The following is an 18,874-nucleotide window of genomic DNA, read 5'->3' on the forward strand; positions in this document are numbered from 1 at the left end:
AGAAAAACATATCGTTTGATAAGGTTATGCTTCAAAAACATTTACACTGCCCATGCAATATTAGGTCCCGAAGACTCACTCTTCCAGAAACAGTACTCTTTGAATGCAGCTAACGCAATGGAGGCAATCCACATCATGTAAGTGTATTTTTCCCGCCTATATACCGAAATGAGATTAAATTTTTACTTTGGGGAAAAAAAAGTTTTTCCTAAAGAATTACAAGGCCTATGTGCCATTGAATTTTTCTCCCCTTTTGTGGACATTGTATATTGTCGCAATTTGTAGGGTCCCACTACATTTCCCCACATTATGTTACACCTTTGTTTTGTGCAGAGGTTGTGTATTGATACACGCTGCATTTCCCATTTTTACGCTCAGCGAGTTTCAAACAAAATTTTTATTAATAATGAAGCTGTTTCCTCTTTCTGTGCCGTTCGTTTTTTTTTTCTTGTCCCATTATGGACTTTGCACATTGTCCCCGTCTATAGGGTTCCACTACATTTCCTCCTATTGAATTAAATGTTACCTGAAAATGTTATGTATTACAATTTTGGTTTCTCCAAAGGTTGCGTCTTGACACGTCTTATTTCTCATTTTTACTTCAGATACTTTCTTCCCTATTGTGATTGTCATGGATTACAGCTCCCGAGTGACGTTTTTTTTAATCGTCAAATGCAACTGTTCATAACTGGTAGTCTGTGTATTATAATTCACTGGGATGACCGTGTGGGATCTCTGTGTCCTTACGTAGCTGTAGCAATAAGAAGTAACATTCCATCCTTTCAGGTGGTGTAGATCACAGCTGTTAACGTCGTCTTGCACATCAATGTGGGAGGAATACGACTACTGTGACGGGAAAGCTTACTTTCTGTTGTGAAAAATAGCAACGTGAACATTAATTATTTCATTGTCGACCAAAGAGACCATCTTTGTACTTCTATGGAAATGTGAGTAGGGCGATCATTTCGCACAGTTAATTGTGAAAAACAACTACTTTACTAATTGCATAGGGCGATCATTTCACTCAATTTATTGTGAAATAAAACTACTGTACTAATTCTTATGTTACTGTTTTTTTTTCCAAATTTACTCACTGTTTTCACAATGTGGCATGCTATGTTGCAGGTCGTAATTAGTTATTTTGTAGGTGCTACATCACGGCACGTGCGTCCATATGGATGCATTTGTTTAAGCTGCCAAGCAACGGTACGGAGAAAAGTACTGCATGCCACCTTTATTGCCCATGGGAGGGTAAGGGCCATTTTATATGCTTTAGCGCCGTTAGGCCAGTTTCTGTCACGCAGATGCCATATTAAGCAACATTAGTTCAGAATGATTAGTATCTTACTAAAAGAGGAAACATATGGTAAGGTGCACTGAAAGTGTTTGCTGCACACAAATATTTGCAAATTAATACATGCTTACACCCTCCCAATACAAACATCATCACACCTTTTGACATGTGTAACTTACGAAATTGTGTCCAAAGGTAAGTGGTAATGGTGTTGCTTCCAATACTTCTAACGTCCTTGCGCTTCTCATCTCAGTTTGTTTGGGGTTTTATGTAAACGTAAGTAGAGTACTTCTTTGCGTTTTTTACGCACATTTTTACAGCAAAAAATTCTTACATGTACAACACATGTATGTAAAGGTCATTGACGACACCCGAAAAGCTTCTTGTTGGACATATGATAGTGTTTTGCTATTTAACAAGTGTCGTGATGTACATATCAAATGAACGGTACAGCTTCCGTCTCTGAGGGTTAGCTTCTATGTATGGGTAGTGGCCACAATGTCGGGGATGTGGGTACTGCCCGTTAGTGGCAGGGACAAAACATTGCATAGAGGTCGGCATGTCCACCAGCGACTGCCTTTCTGGTAAAGGTCTTACTCATAACCATACATTTCTCAAGGATCACAAATGTTGTGCTGCCTTTACGGTCACACAGTTTCATTTTTGCTTTCTGCGCCCTGCAATGGAAAGCGAAGAAGGCTTTCTATCCAACACCCGTCTTCACTTTCTATGGTGACCATCTTGAAAAAGGATTTGTTTTCTTCAGCCGGGTACGCCGCAGGCGTTCTGGTTGAAGAAAAAAAATCCTCTTTCTTGCTACCACGGGTTACTGGTGTAAAATCTCGATTGCTAATGGCATTCATCCCCCACTCTTTGGGGAGGAATGGGGGTTAATGAACCAGATATGTCGTTATGAACTCTTGCTTATAATGTGTTGCACACTTGCCTTGTGGAGTTCTGCAGTTACAAGTTCCTATAAGAATATACAATGTACTTCCGCACTATCACCCAGTTACACATGTCATTGTGAAGTGGGTATGACTTTTTGGACACGCCCCCATGCTGTGCGCAGGTGATATCAGTGACATTTCAGATGAAATCTTTCATGTTCTGGGTGTTAGTGTTAGCAGTGCACAGTGGTGATGGAAAGTATGGGGGCTCAGTCTGCCATAACTGGCGAATTTCAGGGGTTTTTTGGTTTTAAAGTGAACCACAATGGGGAGGGCAAATCTTTTTTTTTTAGTGAAGGGCAAAGTTTTTTCGTAGGGCAACTTAACCATAACGTCCCCTCAACAAAGTTTTTTTTGTAGTGAATATATATATATATATATCTTTTTTATTGATTTAGCTGATTACTCAACTTTTCAATCTATACAAAATTTAAGTTTCAAAAGTTTTGATATATGTATATATCTATATACTCACACTGGCCTGAGTCTTCATTTACTCTGTAATCTATAAGAAAGGTTGAAGCTAGAAGATTTAACAAAATGTTTTTGAACTTTAAGAATGTATGGCTCCTGAAGAAGGGAGACCTCCCGAAACGCATTGAGGTCTTTGTGATTGTGTAATTTTTCGTGAAAAGCACTGTCTGTTAATAATAAAATAATATACTCATGAAATTACTTAATGTGTAGTTTTAATATGAGAAATATAACTAAACACTAATAATATTTGAGGTTACAAATATTATTGTTATCAGTATTCGAGGTGTGCAGGGGACGGGAGTGGCGACTAATTGCGGACACTATACAGTTTTGTGATTCCACCTCGCCAGCTTCCTCAGAGACCGGACTTTCTGTCCCAGTTCGAAAGGCAGTTGCTTCATCCAATCCTCAATCGGCTTGGGTGGCTCTTGAGAGCATGACATGAGGACTGGGGCCTAACTGAGGAGGTATTGGAGGTGCTGTTGGCTGCATGCAAGCCTTCCACCTGGTCTATTTATGCATGCAGGTAGAGAAGATTAGAGAGGCAGGTAGACAAGGTTAGCGAGGCAACGGGTTGGAACCCATTTAGTGCCCAACTTCACTATAATGGAATTTATTCTATATTTGGCTTGTTCCGGGCTACAAATACACGGTCAGAGGCTATTTGGCAGCCTTGTCATTGTTTAAAAGGTCCACGGAACAAGGTTCTTTTTTCTCAATTCACACCAGAGGGACACTCAGGAAGACAATACTAATACTATAGTGTTGCAGATCCAGTCCTAACCCTGAGTCGTGCATATGAACAAACACAAGGGGACCTAGATCAATGTTGAATCTCCAAATTATCAAATAAAAAAAACATGTATTAATCAGTAAAAAAAAAATCAACATGTGAAAAATATTTGTTTAAATTCGAAATCTCTACATAAATCATATGCTCATAATGCAACACCCACACACTCTCCATATTCAGTCATATGTGCAATTTGACACAAATAGAAGTCACCATTAAATATCCACTTAGTACCTTCCTCAATAGAAATCAAAACGAATTGACAAACCATGCCTCTAAATTACATTTTCTTGGCATGTTGTATTTACTATGCACCCACGTATTTTATTGTGCTCATAAGCACATTATTCAAATATAAGCATACTTTATTATATGCGAAAAAGCCCATATAATAAAGTATGCTTATATTTGAACAAGATTCTTGGTTTATGGAGTGTGATAAGGCCTTCCATGGCCTCAAGGATTTCCTTAGTCAGGCTCTCTTTTATCAAGGCACCTGATTACAAGAGACCATTCTAAGTAAAGACTGATGCCTATGACACTGGGATAGGAACAAAACTATCACAGCTAAATGCTGAGGAAATTCCTATATGTTAGATCAGTTACCAGTTTAGGGAAAGAGAGTCCGGGTGGCCCACTGTGGAGAAGAAATGTTTCCCTTGTGTGTGGAGCCATAGGAAGTTGAGATCCTACCTACATGGGACTCACCTCACTTTGTATACTGACCCTAGGCCTTAAAGTGTTTGATGGACATTAAGAGAGAGAATCCTAAGTGACTCGGGTGGTCCCAAACTCTTCAAGGCTTGGACTTCACCATTGAGCATAGGCCAGGGGCTCAACATTGCAATGCTGATGGGCTGTCCAACTGGGATAACCGACTGGAACAGGAGACCCATCTAGCTAGGGGTGGATTAGTTCTCCCTGTCCCTAGTCTGGGGGTGTGAGTGTTAGGAACAATTTCTCTTACAGCAACTGTCCCTCCATATTCCATGGACCCCCAAACTTTTTGCTTTTGTTTTTATAACCTGTCCTGACTGTAGGGGAGAATTCTCATAAATGTGCTAATTCCCTTCACCTTAGAGACCCCCAGGAACTTTGCTGGATTTTGAGGACTTGATTTTTTTACTTCGAGAGAGTGTGAGCCTTTTTTCCCCACTCGTATTTCGATGTGTGTTTTACTCTTGTTCTTTGATTATGGAGTTTTTAGACCACCCCATAGGCATCATCCTTTCATGTGTCACACAGCACCCCCAGTGAAGTTACACAGGGAAGCCTTTTAGGCTCTCCCAAGGTGTAAACACCTTCTCTGGGATAAACTACTGTTTCCCAGAGAATGTAAAGTAAAATTGACTTTACTAGTCTTTTATATTCCTAGACCCAGCACACACTATCTTCCAATAGAGTGCTGTAGGGGTTACCTAGTATCCCCTATTTCTAGAAACTCATGTAGCAGTCAAATGCTACACTTTCCTATCGAAGTGGCAGTGGTTTTAGAACGAACTACCATGATTTTTGCCGATAGCGAACACCGGTAGCTAAAAATCGCGGGAGCAATGTTTTTCAAGATGGCGCCTGAGCCCCATTTGTTGAAACAGGTCCCGGTCTTCTTTTTTCGCAATTTCCTTTAGGTAAGGTCCTTCTAGAGTTTGCCTCTGCGCACCAAACCAGGTTTGGTCCCTTTGTTTCTATTCCTTTGGCGCGCTTCAGGACTGAAGACCGCCTCTGGTGCCCGAGTGTCTGGGGTGGGCAGGAAGTGAGGGAGGTGCCTGAAACTCCATGTGCTGAGTCTCCTAGGAGACCCAATGCACTCTGGCGTGATTGGCCGGCTGACTCTCCAGCAAGGACAGCCACCCTGCTGGGTGAGTGGCAGCTAGGCTGGAATGAATGGGAGAAAACGGTTTAAAAGACGTGTTTCTTGGCTTGAAAGGCAGGGTCGACCACTGGAATGAAAGAACCGAAGACAAGCTGGAACAGGACGGCTGTAACTACTGTACATTTGGTTTGCCCGACATATGAATCTTTCTTCTATGAACTACTACTGAGAACCGTGGCAAAGACTTTTCCATTTAACTACCAGAACCGTTTTTACCTATGCAAGACCCTATCCCATTGACTTTGGCCTACCTATTGCATTGAATCAACTCCTCTGGTGAACTCAAACTATTTGCACTGTTTAAGAGTAACTGTAATGTTCGTTTTATTATCTTATGCCTTTTTGCTCCTACTTCAAATGCTCTGAATGCCATTTTGCTCCTCCTTCAAAGGAGTTTAAATGTCGCAGGACCGGATAGTGTGAAGTACTGTAATATGTTATTGTGTAATATTGATTGCCTCCTTTCAGGGAATGTTTTCTAGCTGACAGTGTAATAAATTGAAACCTTGAATATAAGTGTCTATCTGAATACTTGTGATTGTAGACCTCTGTGTAACACCCTTACAAGCTAACATTCCTTCTTGATATAAGCCTGGCTGCTCAGCTCGCTACCAAAACTGTGTAGTACAGACTTATACCTGTAGTCATAGTTGTGCCAGAGGATACTGCATGCAAACTTTGCCTAACACTGACTTTTTGCAGTGAAGTGAAACCTTCACTCCACTGACCGTTTGCTCACTTGTTATAGAGAAACAGATGAGTCCTTAAGAGTGTCAGTACTGGGAAACTGTTTCCCTTTTTCTTTTAACATGTTCTCTATTTTGGGTAAACTTTCATGTGTCACCCAGCACCTTGCAGTGCAATAGAGATACTTTTGTATCGCCCTAGCCTACGTTCAGGTTACTTTTAAATGTGCCTAAATGTCTAAAGATTCACTATTTTTACTGTTCGTTTTGTTAACCTTCTCGCTTTTGTCTACTGTCTCTATTGTCCTAACATGCCCATGCCACAAGGTTTTTGCTTGCTCTTTGGCCATTTTGTATTTTAGTCTACTTCCTGTCTTGCTAGGTCAGGAAAATCATTTTATGGTCATGCATTTGCCGGGAAAGCAGTGCTTTTCGTGGGCTTGTACAGGCCATGTGTGTTGCAAGCAAAGAAGTGGGCTGGGACTGCCTAGTCCCAATCCACAAACTGGTTTTTGTATGTCTGTGTGATATGGAAGCGGTGGCGGTCAACCTGGATCATGGGAGAAAGGAGGTGGTTGTGGAAGTGAGCAGCCGGGTGCCAATGCTGGCCTTTAAAGGAAGGGAAAAGACTACAGATCCTAGAATGCCCCACGGAATACCGCATCAGGGAGGGGGCCCACCGATGGGGAAAGAAAGAAATATGAGAAAAGGGAAAACCGGGTTTCCGTATCATATCACACCCACCAGAACAGACACAAAGTACAGGGTTAAACAACAGCGGGCGGAGCAGGGAGGAGATGGGGAATCGGGGCCAGGTGTGAAAAAAACCATTGCTGAGAACACCAGGGGCTGATTACGAGGGAGGAGTGGGTCAAGAGTTAAAAGCAACTTGAAAAGACTCAGTAGGGGTCTTCTTCTCTTGCAGGAACCGGGCGTGGCGAGAGGCGCCACACCCGATTGGAGTGAGACCAGCGGAGAGTATGAATGGGCTTACTAGGAAGAAGCGGAAAGCCTACAGAGTGACGCCGTACCTTGTCCGAGGCTCCAAACAGCAGTACAGAGCAGAAAAACGGCCACCAGAGAAAGTATTACGAGAGGTGAACTGTGGGCCATTGCTATTTAATTTCTTTCCTTTACATCGACCGGCGGCAGGTTGAGGATTGAAAGCCTGTACACGCCAGTGTGATAAGAGACAATCGGGACTGACGAAAGCAAGTCGCAAAGGCAGTACCTACGAGGTGAAAGGAACCGTCTTCAGTTGTATGAATTCAATGACCTGAGAAGTGTTAGTTGTGAAAATAAACCATTGTTGAAAGAAAAACCTCTGTTGTCTCCGACTGACTTCTTAACAGTGGTGGCAGCAGTGGTATCCAAGAGGAACGCTAATTCTCATCAGCATGGAAGCCGTGTTGAAAGCACTAGCTGAAGACCAACAGCAGCTGCAACAGTTAGTGCAAGTACAAGGACATCAAGCGCAAGCAGATCGGCAGGCCCTACAACAGGCTCTGCAAGTACAAACCGCAGCTCAGGAACAGGGCCAAGAAGCATTGAGGATTGTGGGTGAATCAGTAGCGACACAACAAGCACATCTGGCCATTCCCCCTGCCGTACTTCAAAAATACCAGGCGGGGGATGACCCCAGTTATTTCTTTGTGAACTTTGAAAGAATAGCCCGAGCAGAACAATGGCCACAGGACCGATGGGCTTTCTTTTTGGCGCCCCTGCTTACTGGAGTAATGCAGGGTGCCTATCAGGCGGCCAACCACACAGGGGACACACCATACGCGGACATCAAGAAATCCGTGTTGGAAAGACTGGGAATGGATGAGGAGTCATATAGACTACAGTTTCGAGAAACCAGATTAAAACCCGGCGAGAGCCCCAGGCGATTGTTCTACCGCGTCCAAGATTAAGCAGAAAAATGGCTACAACCAAACACTGCCACGATCGGACAGATTAAGGAAAAGGTGATGTTGGAACAATTCATTGACACCCTGCCGAGTCCCATACAACGGTGGGTAAGACAACATCACCACCTTACACTGTCTGAAGCTATAGATGTGGCAACCGCCTATCAAAAAGCCGGAATACTCCGCACCTTCACCGCACTACCGGCGAGGCCCCACAATGACACTCCTATCATACGCAGCAATTACTGGGGAGCCACCCAGGAAGCACGGAACAGACCGGACCCTAAACCCACCAACGGAACCAGCGTCCTAAGAGGGCAGGCGCCCCATTGTTTTGAATGTGGGGAGTGGGGCCATATAACCCGGTTCTGTCCCAGAAAAACCAAGGCGGAACCCATGGATGTTGGAACGTTACAAGCACCAGGATATCGGAAGAAACTGCCATATGTGATCGAGGTAACGGTGGATGGACAGCGGTAGCAGGCAGACGGCTATACAACCGCATGTGAGTGAGCAAGACCCAGGAAAGGTGAGAACCATTGACATAAAGTGTGTGCATGGGGATGTAAAAGGGTACCCTACGAAAGACATTGTGTTGGGGCTACAGGGAAACGAGATACCAGTTAAAGTAGCCATTATTCCCACCATCCCAGCTCCGGTACTAATAGGGACAGATATTCCAGAATTCGACAAATGGTTAAAGGAAGCGCCTTTTGCCACAACAGAGATCAGGGTACCGGCAAGAAGGGAGAAAACCGCAAAGAGCCAGAAAAGAGTACCGAAAAGCGCATGGGAAAAGGAATTGATATTGCCCTCATAGACTGGCGAGTGGGGGACCATCTTCCCTCGTTCCGGACCGAAACTGGTCTGGATGAAACCCTAAAAAGGGCCAGAGAGCAAGCACAAGCAACGGGAGGGACCCCAGTTACCACGCCATACTTCAAGGAAAATCAAGGACTAATATATAGGGTAACCCGAGGCTCGGACAACCAAGAGAGGGAGCAATTGCTGGTTCCCCAGTCATACAGGAAAACTCTGATTCAACTAGCACTTGACCACACAAAAGGGGGCCATTTAGCAGAAAACATGACAGTGAAAAGGGTTTTGCAGAATGTTTACAGGCCAGGAGTGTATGCAGAAATAGCTAGATATTGTCAGGAGTGTCCATATGTCAAAAAACGAGTCCTCATACACCGGCTCGAGCACCCCTGCAAAGAATGCCCCGGATTAAGGAGCCCTTCCAGAGAATAGGAATGGACATTGTAGGGCCATTGGAGCCCACCAGTAGAGGGTTCCAGTTCCTCTTAGTGATTGTGGACTATGCCACTCGGTATCCTGAAGCTTTCCCTTTAAGAGGAATCTCAGCAAGACAAGTATGCAATGTACTTCTGCCGTTCTTTGCTCGAGTGGGGATACCCATGGAAATAGTCACAGACCAGGGGAGTAACTTCATGTCGATGGTTATGAAGGAGGTGTACAAAACCTTAGGAATTCAACACTTGAAAACCTTGGTATACCATCCCCAAACGGATGGGCTGGTAGAACGATATAATAAAACTATTAAACAGATGATAAGAAGAACCACCAGTCCCACAGGGTTGGGATGGGATCGGGTTTTACCGTGGGTGTTGATGGTACTAAGAGATACCCCGCAATCATCAACCGGATACTCCCCTTTTGAATTAATTTTTGGAAGACCGCCCAAATCCATACTAGGATTACTAAAAGACACCTGGGAACAACAGGATGAAACCTCGCTCACAGACTGTGTCAATGAACTAAGAGAACATATAGGTAAACTGAGAAATTTTGCTCAGGAAAGCCTGGGGAGTGCCCAAGAAAGACGAGAGAAGTATTATCTGCCCGCCTCTACTCTCCGCCCTTTGCAACTCATCCAGAACAGGACTGCAAGACTTGTCCTTGGCCTCAAGCCCAGGGACCGTATCTCTCCAGGACTGAAATCACTACACTGGCTCCCAGTGACTGCGAGGATCAAGTTCAAAACCATCTGCATTGTCCACAAGGCCGTCTGGGGCCTTGGGCCAAAATACCTTCAACTCTCTCTTCCTAAATATCTTCCTTCTCGAGCTCTTCGCTCATCCGCCTCCAACTCCCTCAGGGTCAGCCGCTTCTCCAAACAACGAGTTGGGGGCAGATCTCTTTCCACTGCAGGGGCCTCCCTCTGGAACAGCCTTCCTACCTCCCTGAAACTTGAGGAGAACCACCTCCGGTTCCGGAAGCACCTCAAAACCTTCCTCTTTGCCTCCGCTTTCTCTCCCCCTCTCCCCTGCTAATACTACTGAAACTGCACTGAATCTGCAACTGGGCCATTCACCGTTCTCGGCCCAGCCACTCTCCCCTGCACTGCCTCCACGGCAACCCCTGCACTACGGGACTGTGTCTGTATCCATACAGCCCCCCTTCCCAGCACTTGTTTGCACTTACCTCGCACTTGCCACCAGCTGGCCCTTGTTATTTATCCTGTATGCTGTATGCTTATAACCCTGTACTGCACTTTCCCCTCTCCCTTTCCCCCATGCACTTTTCCCTTCCCCTCTACCCTTGCACTTGCGCGATCTGAATGACACCTGGCCTAGTAAGATCGTTGTCTGTCTCCCCTTGTTCCCCCCCCCCGCCTCGTCGCGCCTTGAAACACTTGTGTATAGGCGCGTTACAAATGCCATATCATATCATATATCATATCATATGATCAAGGAAGCCGACCTCGATCCTTTAAGGTAGGGCACAAGGTGCTGGTTTTACTGCCTACCCACACGAACAAAATGTTGGCCCAGTGGAAGAGCCCATATCAGATAACCAAAAACCTGGGCCCGGTGAACTATGAGGGGGAACAACCTGACTAGAAAAATAGATTCCAGAATTACCACATTAACTTGCTCAAATTGTGGAAAGAAGAAACACCGGGCATATTATGTGCAACACTCTCAGATATGTCAGTCTCAGAGCAAATGGTCCCTAATAGCTTTAGTAGCCTGCAGGATGTTGAAATGGGGGGGAACAGTCAAGTGAGACCCAGAAGGCTGAATTATTGGATACCTTGGAACCGTGGGCTGAGAGTTTTTCAGGGATTCCAGGACGAACACATATGGCTACGCATTCAATACCCACGGAAGAAGGAAAAATTATACGTCTCAGGCCTTACAGAATACCAGAGTCAAAACGTGGAGAAATAGCCAAAGAAATAGACAACATGCTTGAATTGGGGACCATTGTGCCATCTAAAAGCGCCTGCTGTTCACCCGTGGTCCTAGTACCTAAACCTGATGGTACCACCAGGTTCTGTATGGATTTTAGGCAGTTGAACACTATATCTCAATATAAAGCCTACCCAATGCCCAGAATTGATGAACTGATAGAAAGGCTGGGGTCAGCAGCTTTCCTGAGCACCCTTGATCTCATGAAAGGGTATTGGCAGATTCCCCTCAAACCAGCAGACCAAGAGAAAACCGCTTTTTCGACTCTGCAAGGCTTGATTCAGTTCACGGTCCTACCCTTTGGGTGGCATGGGGCCCCTGCTACCTTCCAAGCCTTAATGGATAAAATCCTGAGACCACTAGATGTATATGCCGCAGCTTACTTAGACGACATAGTAATCTTCAGCCATACATAGAACGAACACCTTGCACATTTGACCCAGGTGATACAAGCATTGAAAGCGGCTGGTCTGCACATTAACCCCAAAAAGTCCAAACTGGCAGCACACAACACCAAATATCTGGGGTATGCAGTGGGAGGTGGGGTGATAACCCCACTGTTGGAAAAGATTCAAGCCCTGCAGAAGCTACGGCCTCCTGAAACTAGAAAAGAAATAGGTGCCTTCCTGGGATTTGTGGGGTATTACAGGAGATTCTTACCACACTTCTCTACCATAGCTGCACCCCTTGCGGATGCACTGTAAACAACCTGTCCCCTGCAGATAACCCCGGAGGCTGTGCAAGCTTTTCAGAAACTGATCCGGATGTTTTCCACAAAACCTGTTCTCCATTGTCCTGATTTCTTGAAGGAATTCTATTTGCAGGTGGATGCCTCGGGATGTGGCTTAGGAGCGGTGTTGTCACAGGGAATGGAACAAAATCTGTGCCCAATAGCCTTCATCAGTAGGAAATTACTTCCACACGAGATTCCGTACTCAACGTAGGAAAAAGAATGCCTGGCAGTAAAGTGGGCGCTAGAATCTCTCTGGTATTACCTACTGGGAAGACAGTTTACCATTTTTACCGATCATGCACCCCTGAAATGGTTGGCCACACAAAAAGACTCAAACCATAGAGTCCTGCGATGATTTTTGACGCTCCAGCCTTACCAGTTTGTGACTGTTCATAAACCCGGAAAATATCAGATGGTGGCGGATTACTTGTCCCGTGCCATGGACCTGCCCGACCTGGATCACGGGAGAAAGGAGGAGGTTGCGGAAGTGAGCAGCCGGGTGCCAATGCTGGCCTTTAAGGGAAGGGAAAACACTGCAGATCCCAGAATGCCCCACGGAATACCATATCAGGGAGGGGGCCCACTGATGGGGAAAGAAAGATAAGAAAAGGGAAAACCGGGTTTCCGTATCATATCAGACCCACTAGAACAGACATAAAGCACAGGGTTAAACCACAGTGGGCGGAGCAAGGAGGAGGTGGGGAATCGGGGCCAGGTGTGAAAAAACCGTTGCTGAGAACACCAGGGGCTGATTATGAGGTAGGAGCGGGTCAAGAGTTAAAAGCAACTTGAAAAGACTCGGAAGGGGTCTTCTTCTCTTGCAGGAACCGCGAGGGGCGCCACACCCGATTGGAGTGAGACCAGCGGAGAGTACCAATGGGCTTACTAGGAAGAAGCGGAAAGCCTACAGAGTGACTCCGTACCTTGTCCGAGGCTCCAGACAGCAGTACAGAGAAGAAAAACGGCAACCAGAGGAAAAGTATTACGAGAGGTGAACTGTGGGCCATTGCTATTTAATTTCTTTCGTTTGCATCGACCAGCGGCAGGTTGAGCATTGAAAGCCTGTGCACGCCACGGTGTGATAAGAGACAAGCGAGACTGACGAAAGCAAGTCGCAACGACAGTACCTGCGAGGTGAAAGGAACCGTCTTCAGTTGTATGAATTCAATGACCTGAGAAGTGTTAGTTGTGAAAATAAACCATTGTTGAAAGAAAAACCTCGGTCTCCGACTGACTACTTAACAGTCTGGGGTGAATGCAAGTGTTTCACCAACAGTAGTCCCTGATTGAACCACTGCTGCGGGGTGTGTGAGTGGCAGATCTTCCGTTGGTTGGGCTGAGTTTCTGTACTCACCAGTTTTTTGTATAAGAGGAGCTGTCCTACAGCCATGCCACAGAGATCTGAAGAGGAGCCCAAGTATCCTGAAAAGCCGTGAAGACTTTGGAAAGACCTGTGGACCGATCCTGAGAAGGCCTGGTGACCAACTTTTGCTGCAGTCCCAGTGGAGCCCTGTCTGGCTACTGATCTTAGAAGACCCTTGTCAGTGCTTCAACGCTTTGGAGTCGTGGGAACAACCATTCTCAACGTCGTCTTGGTGCCCTGCGACTTGGGGTGTTTGTAAACGGTCCTGGGCCATCCAGTGGACTGACCAACTCCAGTTTGGGCTACCGCGGTAGAAACGTTGCGGTTTTGACTCAGAACTTGTCCTGCAAGTAGCCTTCCTGTGAACTGTTGGCATCCCAGCACCCCGAAATAGAAGGCTTTCTTCAACCGTGACATCTGTGATGCCTGCTATCGCCATGCTTTGGTGACCGTCGCTGAAACAAGCTTTCCCGCATCTAGTCGAGAATCCTGTACAGTCCATGTGAAGATGTTGCACGCAGCTCCTGTAACCAACCGGAACTCTTTCACCCGCAGCTGTTGGGCTTTTTTCGACCAGAACCAACAGTGTAAAAACAACCTCTGGTGTCCCTCCATTGACCTGCCACGTCCGAGGAAAAATCGTAGTACGGGGAGCTAAGTTAAAACGGTACTTACCTGCACTCAAGACCTTCCTCTTCGCTTCTGCCTTTGCCCCGCTTCTTCCCTGCTGATCTGTTTTTATCTCTCAGCACTGTGCACCTGGCCACCCTCTGTTCCTTTCGGGCCCAGGAACCTGCTCACCATGCCTCCCCCCTGCACTGCCCCAAGACTCCCCTTGCACTGGGATCTTTATCTGTACCCACACAGTCCCCCATTTTTCTCTGCACTTATCAGATATACTCTATCTGACTAATCATGCACTTGCCACTAGATGACTGCACACATTTTTTCACTGCCTTTTTTATTTATTTATTGCACTTATTATTTATTCGGTTTCTCTCCTTTGTTCCGCACTTTCCACCTCTCCTCCTCCCTCGCACTTTCCCCTTTCCCCTTTTCCCTTTTCCCATGCACTTGTCCATTCTTAATATCACTGGGCCTAGTAAGATCGTTTGTTTTTGTTTCTCCCTTGTTCCACTCCCTTTGTTTGGTCACGCTCTGAAACACTTGTGTATGAGCACGATATAAATAAAATATCATAAATCATATCACTCCTATCTCCACAATTTAAAAGTTTGAAGAACATTTAAATTTTTTATAACTTTTGGCTTTGGCAATACTTGTTACCGAAACCCTCCAAAAGGTAGAGCACGGTTTTACTCACCAGTGAACTGCCTTCTAGAACCTTCTTCATATCCACAGGGCCCCCCTCCTAACTTGTTCCCCCTCCCTAAAACTCTTTGGAAACGTTGACCTTTTGGGCACAAGGCATCATACAGTTAGGGTTGGACTTTTTAAGTTAGGGTTGTTATTCCTGTGGACTTTCAGGCATTGGGGGTGTTGATTATTTTACACTAAATCACTGTGATTTTTTTATATGTATTTTACTATTAGTGTTGTGTGATGTTATGACCCGTTAGTCATTTACATAGTGTGTTTGTGGCCATTAATATAGTATTTTGATAACTATTTGTCTAAGTATTTTCCTTGATTGCTCACTGTGTGGACTTATTGTGGACCCCTTGCTCCACTCACTTTGTCCTGAAACTTGGCCTGGACCAGTCTTCATGCTACCTTGATTAGTTTTGCTACAGATCCCAGAGTTTCCCTGTTCACTATAACTAGGGTGGCCTTCTAAACGTCTGTCCAGCAGGCCAGTGTTTAGAAATCCTGTCTAACACTAACAAAAGGAGCCATCGGTGGAGTACCTCCAAACTGGGTAAACAATGGCATTCTCTATAATTTCTGGTTACCAGAAAAGAAGAGTTCTAGACTTAAGACAAGCAAATGAGTATGCCAAAATGCAAACATTTAGAATAACCACACTACAAGGTCATTCCCCGCCTATAAAAATGGGCATTATATGGCAATGTTGAACATGAGGCATACTTTCATATTTCGATGTTCCCAGGTCATCGCAAGTACCTACAGTTCAAAATAGATCAGAGGTTTCGAGTCCACTTCCCTCGTGGTAGTGCAGCTCACCTCCATCACAAAGGAATTCCAGTATACACCTATCTAGATAACCGGCTAATTACCGAGCGCAGTGCAAAACAAGGTCAAATACACGCACAGTAAACAATCCATCTCCTACGCAAATTGGTTTTTCAATCAATGAAAAGAAATCTAGCTTGGCCCCAAGTCAAAAGAAGTTCTTAGTGGCAACTGTAGACAAACATCTGGCCATTGCATACCCATCTCAAAAAAAGGGTGCAAGCCTTTCAAGCACAAATACCAGGCCAGCTATCGGATCAGTCAGGAAAGTAATGAAAATCTTAGGCATGGTTGCATCCTGCATCTACATAATCCCTCATGCAAGACTTAATATGCATCCATTACAGCAGTCGTTGTCATTACAGTGGTCTCAAGCTATACAGTCGAGTGGGATGATATGGGTGTGGTCTTGCAAAAAAAAAAAACTAGCAGCCCTCAAGTGGTGTACAAAAAAAAACTGACGAAAGGTCTTGCTTTTAACATACTATTTCAGATAAGCATCATTAAAGTCACATCCACAACAGGAGGGGGGGGGGGATACACATTGGGCCTCATTACACGGATGGCGGTAACCATGGCGCTATTAGCGCCATGGTTGCCGCCTGGATTTTACAGAGTCCGCCTTGGTGAATGGGGGAATTACCGCCCCATTCCAAGGTTGGCGGGGCGGTAATTCCCCATTCACCAAGGCCCTTTCCCATTTGAGCCCCCATAGGGCTCATTGGGAATGTGGAAGGAGCAAATAATGGTACCGCTATTAGCGGTACCGTTATTTGCCCTGAAGTCCCTCAGCGAGTCCCTTCCTTAATGTGTGGTCTGGCCACACGTTAAGGACGGGACCCGCTGAGGGACCTCGTAGTATGGCGCTAAGGGATTACCGGCATCGGTGCGCAAAGAAATCTCAGACGTTTCTCCGAGAATTGTGTACTCGCACATAATGCTAGAGCAACAAATGGCATCATTTAATCTTTTTATAATGTTTGTGTGTGAGTCATTAAACGGTTAAACCAGATATGTGGTCAGAATTGTTAAACTGGATTTCAAGATCAGAGAAAACAGTGTCTTTCATGGCACATGTCCATCATCCGGGTAGTTCTTCGATATTGTATTAACACAATCACAGCAAAACATTTGTTGAGAGCCTACTTTACTCTTAATGAGTAAAGACACTTCTCCTTTATACACGAATATCGCAGTAAAACATGATTTCTTTAAATTAACATTTCAAAATACAACACTTGCAAAAGTCTTATTTAATGTTTGAATACTTCATTCATATTTTTAAAGTTTGTGTAGCAAAATGTTTCAGCCAGCAGATTTGCATTTTGGACATGGGAAGAAATTTGAAAAAAGATCTGAATGAAAATATAGATCCATTTGTTATTCTGTCTTGACCTCAGATTACTTCCTAGTAGCCACTAGAATGCCATTGTTTTGCAAAGAGAGGTTGTGAAGAGCAAAGGTCAGCTCCTCCAGTATGAGGTGCTCAAGTTAAGCGGTTGAAAGAAGGTTTGAGGATATTTTAGTCTTCAGAGCTGCTCATGTGATTAGTGTGAAGACTGTCAGTACACCTGGCATCAGTGTTATTGGTTTGGGTGAAGGCATAGATGAATCTCCTTTTCCATTTCATTACTAGCCTATCCCCCTGGTGTTCCAGTACTTTCCCCAAGATGCAAATTCTCTGCAATTGCTTTTGAGGTGAGTAGAAAATGAGTGTGAATGCCGACCTCAGACTGTGAAGATGGCTTTGGGCATTGCCGATTTCAGCTCCCACATTTGGAATAATAGCTGCATGAACGTTCAAGCAATCCTACGCAGATCAATATTTTTCATTTAATTTGTTCTGTTTACAAAATGTAGCACCATAATGTATCTCAATTCTTTAGATTTCCTTTTTAACAATATTTTTCACATAGTGTACAGCTATGGTGTAAATGGCCCTTTTGAACTATCTATTTCTCCTAATGTGAAACTCTGTAGGGGCTTGTCCAATTTTTAATTCTGAATTTCTACAATTCAATAAAAAAATGTTTAGTAGATTATCTCTAACTTCACAAATATCAAAAGCTAACTCACAACTCAGATTACACTAACCTATTTACAAAAACAGCCAAGACTTTTATGCTGATTTCTTGATAATGCCAGTTAAAAGCATACAAACAAATGCTTATAAAAACCTAATACCTAGATATATTTGGCAAAATATTAAACTGTTGGGTAAAGTTTGAATGCAGTACCCTCTGGGAACACTACAAACAACTCTGACTACAGGTATAGGAAACCCAACCTTTGGTATAAGCTTGTACTACACAGTTTTGGTAGCGTGTTGAGCAGCCAGGCTTATATCAATAGGGGTCAATGTGAGCTGTAGTGGAGTTACACAGAGATTTACAGTTACAAGTATTCAAATAAACTCTTACACTCAAGGTTTCTTGAATAAACAATTATTAATTAGTCAGTTAGAATAAGCCTACGTCAGAAGGGAGCAATATAATAGTAACACACAAATACACTTCATGAAATACACACTCTTGATGTCTCTAAATCAGTAGATACCCTTTTGGGATGGCCAACAGACATTACCAACACCCTCAGTGACTTCAATTGCTAGGGTGCTGGGGACACTAATATATCACTGTTGCATTTATGATCATATATTAATAAGTCAAAGGAAAAGATTTTTTACAACAAACAAGAGAGCACAAATATTCTTAAGCCGGCAAATACTTTTGGATCCCCTTAAGAAGAGTCATTCAGTACAATAGGTTAGGCCAAAGTCAATGGCAAAAAGTCTTACATAGGATGAAGCACTTCTGATAGGTTCATGGAATAGTCTTTGCACAATGTTTTAGAAGTATTTGAAGAAAGGAATTATCAAATGTAGGGCCACAAGCTGATTAGACTTAAGTAGTAGAAGATGCAAGCAACTCTACAGCAAGAGGTAAGTTCTCTTAGACTTTGTACAGTACCTTTAAAATGAAGAAAAGATGCAGCAGATGACTCCTGTTCCTCTGCAGATCTCGCTGTTCTTGGGCCTCCGTCGTGGGGACTAGGGGGAAGACATTGGGGGACTACTGCGCTGGGACGGTAAAAGCTTGCAACCGGAAAACTTCACTTTCAGTGGCTGTTCAGTGTTTCAGCTCCTTGTGTCTACAGCAAAGGCAACACCGCAGTTCCTGGCTGTCAAGATGGACTTTCCTTGCTTCTGGGGTCCCACACTCTGTTGAGGAGGCTCAGGCTCGGTTAGTCCTGCTTCCTGGGAGTCCAGAGGATCTTCCTGGAGGTCTTTTAATTTTAACCCTGGAGTGAGTGAGCCCTTCTTCTCACTCTCATGTGTTTTTACCTGATTTAGATTGTTTCCTTTGTTTTTGGAGTCTGACAAACTCTATAGGCATCTATTTTTTGTGTGGCGACACACAGCACCTT

General features: G+C 44.4%; 1 protein-coding gene across 5 annotated transcripts in view; it reads left to right on the forward strand.

Annotated features, from left to right (window-relative positions):
• USP36 (ubiquitin specific peptidase 36) overlaps positions 1–18,874 on the forward strand; it is a 1,150,746-nt gene that overhangs the window by 1,070,843 nt on the left and 61,029 nt on the right. The window contains exon 20 of one of the 5 annotated variants that reach the window (XR_011305183.1): positions 787–947. The exons of the other annotated variants lie outside the window; for them this stretch is intronic. The gene's annotated coding sequence lies outside the window, so the exon portion shown is untranslated. The remainder of the gene's footprint in view (positions 1–786; positions 948–18,874) is intronic. 5 annotated transcript variants of the gene reach the window in all.

The sequence above is a fragment of the Ambystoma mexicanum genome, chromosome 3q, assembly GCF_040938575.1.
Source record: "Ambystoma mexicanum isolate Mex_15411 chromosome 3q, UKY_AmexF1_1, whole genome shotgun sequence".
Taxonomy (NCBI): Eukaryota; Metazoa; Chordata; class Amphibia; order Caudata; family Ambystomatidae; genus Ambystoma; species Ambystoma mexicanum.